Here is a 6,000-nt window from a genome sequence, read left to right on the forward strand (position 1 = left end):
CAGGCATGCAAACGGCCAATGGAGTGAGGAGTCTACCTGAATCATAGAATCATAGAATCATAGAGTTGGAAGGCGCCATACAGGCCATCTAGTCCAACCCCCTGCTCAACGCAGGATCAGCCCTAAGCATCCTAAAGCATCCAAGAAAAGTGTGTATCCAACCTTTGCTTGAAGACTGCCAGTGAGGGGGAGCTCACCACCTCCTTAGGCAGCCTATTCAACTTCCTTCATCCCCAAGAATGAAATAACGTGTGTCGCAGAAGTAGCCAACATGGACATTAGATCGCTGAGCTAGTTATCCTTTTGTCCTTTCATGTAACCCTTTTCATGATATTTTTAGGAATATTTTTTAGAAGCTAAACATGCATTGAGCATTAATCGTCTATTTGCATGATCAAATTTCCCCACCAATACCTCTCCTCCATGCGTCTCATCTAATCCCTTTTCTTCTATCAAAGCTGTCTGTTCCTGCGGCCATCACTACATCCTCTAGCAGCAAATTTTGCACTGCAATCACTCTTTGTGTACAGAAGAAGAAGAAATGTAAGGGCAGGGAGTGCGCTGACAACTGCTATGTGGGAACTGAGCTGGCTAAAAAAGTATTCCCTTTTGTCCACCCTGAACCTACGTCCTATAATGTAGCGATCCCCAACCTGTGGGCAGCGGCCCACATGTGGTCCTTCGACTAATTGGAGGTGGGCCCCGAAGGACGCCTTCTCCCCCCCCCCCCGGCCCTTTACTTCATCTCCCCCCGGCCCTTTACAACACACTTCGGGTGTCATTGTCTCCCCTCACTCCCAGATGGGACCATCTCATTGCAGAGAAACAAGCTCAGGGTTCCCATTGATTTGTCATTGTCATAAGTTAAAATTTCCATGAAAATAAAATGTTCCTTATGTTCATTGTTGTGCCGTGTCTGTATCTTATTTTGAAGGGATGTTTAAACATTACCATAGCGATCAGAGAGCGTCAGGGCAGTGGTTGAGAGTAGAGGAGTAAACTACCCCCCCCCCCCCCGGGCCTCAGTAAAAGGTGTTGAGTGGTCCCCGGCGTTGAGTGGTCCCTGGTGATAAAAAAGTTGGAGACCACTGCTATAATGAACTACAAGCGTGAAAAGCAAACTAGTATGGGTTCCTGTTTTGTCCTCGGTTAAGTTCCAGCTACCCGTCTACCTTCCAAAGAGCTACAGGGTCAACCAAATGGCCCTGCTGTTCATTAACACAGAAAGGTAGCTTGAGTTCTCTATATGGTCTCCTCATCTAAAGGTTCTGGAATCTCCCTGGATGTTTAAAAAGTAGCTCAAAGACAGTTACTACTCCCACATGGACATTCCCAACCACTCGCCTCATCTTCAAAGGCTCTACTTCAGGTACTGCCACCAAATGATGCTAGACACGTAGCAAACCTCAAAGCTTCTCTCAAAGTGAAATAAAAGCAATAAATGACTCTTAGCTGGCCTTAACAAAAAAGGGCAAGCACTCAAGTAGTTCAGGGTGACTCTGAGATCAGGGTTTTGATAGGATATTTGTACCTGGAAGAACGCTATGTGTACTCTCAGAACAAATCAGCTCCCAGGGAGGAACCATCTAAATTGGTTTTTCACCCACATACAGGATGCTTCAACATCTAGAAAACTAAGATCATGGCATCCGGCCCTCTCAATTCCTGGCAAATAGATGGGGAAGAAATTGAGGTGGTGGCAGATTTTATTTTCCTGGGCTCCAAGATCACTACAGATGGGGACTGCAGCAAAGAAATTAAAAGATGCGTACCCCTCGGGAGGAAAGCTATGGCAAATCTAGACAGCATCCTAAAAAGCAGAGACCTCACCCTGCCAACAAAAGTGCGTCTAGCCAAGGCTATGGTCTTCCCAGTTGCAATGTATGGCTGTGAAAGTTGGACCATAAGGAAGGTCGTGTGTCAAAGAATTGAGGCTTTTGAACTCTGGTGCTGGAGAAGACTCTTGCGAGTCCCTTGGACTGCAAGGCGAACAAACCGGTCAGTCCTAGAGGAGATCAGCCCTGACTGCTCCTTAGGAGGCTAGATCCTGAAGATGAAACTCAAATCATAGAATCATAGAATCATAGAGTTGGAAGGGGCCATTCAGGCCATCTAGTCCAACCCCCTGCTCAACGCAGGATCAGCCCAAAGCATCCTAAAGCATCCAAGAAAAGTGTGTATCCAACCTTTGCTTGAAGACTGCCAGTGAGGGGGAGCTCACCACCTCCTTAGGCAGCCTATTCCACTGCTGAACTACTCTGACTGTGAAAATTTTTTTCCTGATATCTAGCCTATATCATTGTACTTGTAGTTTAAACCCATTACTGCGTATCCTCTCCTCCGCAGCCAATGGGAACAGTATCCTGCCCTCCTCCAAATGACAACCTTTCAAATACTTAAAGAGGGCTATCATATCCCCTCTCAACCTCCTTTGCTCCAGGCTGAACATTCCCAAGTCCCTCAACCTATCTTCATAGGGCTTGGTCCCTTGGCCCCAGATCATCCTCGTTGCTCTCCTCTGTATCCTTTCAATTTTATCTACGTCCTTCTTGAAGTGAGGCCTCCAGAACTGCACACAGTACTTCAGGTGTGGTCTGACCAGTGCCGTATACAATGGGACTATGACATCTTGTGATTTTGATGTGATGCCTCTGTTGATACAGCCCAAAATGGCATTTGCCTTTTTTACCGCTGCATCACACCGCCTGCTCATGTTTAGTTTACAATCCATAAGTACCCCAAGGTCTCGTTCACACACAGTGTTACCTAGAAGCGTATCCCGCATCCAGTAGGCATGCTTTTCATTTTTCTGACCCATTTTTCTGACCCAGATGCAGAACTTTACACTTATCTTTATTAAAGGTTATTAAATAAAGATAATTATTATTATTATTAAATAAAGATAAGTCTGTCTCTTGCCACCTCATGAGAAGGAAGGACTCCCTGGATAAGAGCCTAATGCTGGGAGCGATCGAGGGCAAAAGAAGAAGGGGACGACAGAGAATGCGGTGGCTGGATGGAGTCACTGAAGCAGTCGGTGTGAACTTAAATGGACTCCGGGGAATGGTAGAGGAAAGGAAGGCCTGGAGGAACATTGTCCATGGGGTTGCAGTGGGTCGGACACGACTTCGCAACTAACAAAAACAACTGGATGCTAGTGCTTAAAATCCAACAACCCGCTGATTCAGCAGGATCCGAATTCTGCTTACGGCCGCTTGGTTTTGTTATTAGTTTTTAGAGGTGTGGGTTAAGGGGGTGGGTATGGGTTGGGTGGGTTGAGTGGGTGGGTGGTTAGATTTAATTAGAATAGCTAAGTTAGGTCAGTGGTTGGGACTCAGTCTCCATTTTTGTGCTCTGCTGTGAACAACCCCAACCCTCGTATAGTTGCCGATGGAAGTTCTACAAATGAGCAGAAATGGGGGTAACGGGAAAGCGACCCTGCCCGGGACACAGATTCCAGCTATTCTGGGCCAAGGGAGACATAACAGTGGGAGGATATTCAATAATAGGAAGGCAGTGAAGTACGAAGGTCCAATAAGGCCCTGCTCATGGGTTTCCCATGACTGGTGGCCTGGTTGATTCATGCACTGCCCTTCAAATCTCCGTACCATCCCCAGATTTGGGGGAGAGAGGGCTAGGGTGGAACTGTTGTTGATGCTTTGCAATCCCAGGTCAATTAACCATGAGGCGTCAACCTTGTGGGACTATTTTGTGAGGCATGAGGTTGACCTGGCTTGCGTAACTAAGAGCTGGTTGGGAAGATGAGCTGGTCACCTTGGAAGATCTGGCCCCACCCAGTTTCATGGTCCTGCATCAGCCTTGGCTCCATAGCAATGTGTGTGTGGGGTGATCCTGGTCCGGGAGACCTTTCCTTTCAGGGCTCACCTGAAGTACCTCAAATTATTGACTTGTGGGGACATCAATGTCCATGTGGACATGCCATCTCCAGGACCTGGCCTGGATCTGGTGTTGGCCATGATGACACTGGGGTTCTTGCAATTTGTTGCTGGTCTCACCCATCAGGCTGGCCATATTCTCAATTTAGTCTTTGGTGCAGGAGTAGAGGTAGATCTGGTGGCAAATAAAATCTTTCCATGGTCAGACCACAGTGCCCTAAAGGCCTGACTAAGGATTCCACCTCTTTCCCATTGGGTGACAGACGTATTTTAATCGTCCTGTGGAGACTTAGGGATTTCTGGATGCTCTGTAGGACTCGATGTCCTCCAGCATCTCATTAGTGGCCTTGATGGAGAACTAGCAGTCCCACCTGACGGCTGCCATTGATGAGATTGCTCCTTGGCACCCTCTCCGCCTTCACCTCAAATGGGTTACTTGGTATTCCGAGGAGCATTGGGAAAGGAAGGAGGTGAGATGGCTAGACCCAAGTGTGGAGGAAGACTTGTGATGAGGCAGCAAGGACATCTCATCGCATGCTTATGAAGGCCTATGAGATGCCGGTGAAAATGGCGAAGTGTGACTTCTATGTCACAGAAATTGTGTCTGCTGGGTCCCGCCTGGTGCAACTATTTAGGGTAATTCTCTAACTACCCTCGAAGAAGAGTGCCAAAATACTAGTCAATTGGATTTGCAATGTGAGGCTTTAGGGAGCTATTTTGCAGACAAAGTCTGGTCACTCAGCTCGGATCTACCTGCCACATTTGATATGGATTGTAAACTGGAAGCCCTGTGGCCATCATGGGGGTTAGTGATGGCTTCAGGTGACTCTTGTTAAACAAAGTGGACAAATTGCTGGGGTCAGTGAGGGTGACCACTTGCCCCTTGGATCCCTGCCCATCTTGGTTCCTCAAATTGGGTGAACAGCAGATAGGAGGCCCCTTGAGGGAGATTGTGAACCTCTCCCTATTATCAGGTGAGTTCCCTGATGGGCTTAAGGGGGTAGTGGTGCACCCTCTCTTGAAAATACCATCGCTGGACCCTGCCAGCTACCACCTGGTCTCACATCTTGCATTTCTGGGAAAAGTAGTAGAGTGGGCCCCAGCCCCAACCTGGTGGAATGAACTCCCAGATTAGCTGAGGGCCCTGACAGAACTATTTAGGTTCTGCAGGGCCTACAAGGTGGAGCTCTTCCCCTGGGCATTTGGTTGAGGCTGGACAGATGACCGGGGTTGTCAGCTGTGGCTCCCCCTTATTATGCATTGAGACCATCCCCTGGGCTTATACTATCTAGGTTATGCCTATATCCCCTATAGTAGAACTGTGACTGAGTCCCTTTTTGTAGATTCAAATGGGTATTCATGTTGGTCTGAAGTAGCACAATAAAATCCAGTAGCACCTTTAAGACCAACAAAGATTTATTCAGGGCATGAGCTTTGGAGTGCAAGCACTCTTCCTTACATGACATGCCGTCATTTATTGTTCTGTTTATTGTTTTGTAATTTTTATTGGGGAATTATGGGGTTTTATTGTGATTTTTATTACTCTTACGTTGTAAAGTCAACCCAATCCTGAAGCTGACTTGGTTTGAACCATGCTGCAGGAGAATTGGGCCCTAGGATCAGTATGTAGTAGGGAGCTGTCTCCCTGCTGCATGGCTTTGGGCTAGCTACTCATACTGGAGAAGCCATCCCCAAGCCAGGAACATCAGGGAAGCCCATTGGACGAACAGCAGTGCATCTATGTCATGGCCCATGTGACCCAGAAGTGATGTCATCATGTCTGCTATGTCAGAGCAGAGTATTTGGGCCAAAGAATTTGGTATCTACCAAAGAGTTTTTGCCCACTTACCTGAGCATTGGTCTGACATCCCAGATGTAATGATGTCACTTCTGAGTCATATGGGCAGTGACGTAGATACATTGCTACATATCAGGTGGATCTCCTTGTTTTGTGATGGCGTAAGAAGGTTGTATTTTATTGGTACTATCTGGGACATATAAAAGGATATTACCAGATGGCACAGAATGAGAGAAGCTCCAGCATCTTTGAAGAAAACAAAGGGCCACTAGATTATACCAGAAAGCTTCAGAAACAGGACGGGTC

The sequence above is a fragment of the Paroedura picta genome, chromosome 8, assembly GCF_049243985.1.
Source record: "Paroedura picta isolate Pp20150507F chromosome 8, Ppicta_v3.0, whole genome shotgun sequence".
Lineage (NCBI taxonomy): Eukaryota > Metazoa > Chordata > Lepidosauria > Squamata > Gekkonidae > Paroedura > Paroedura picta.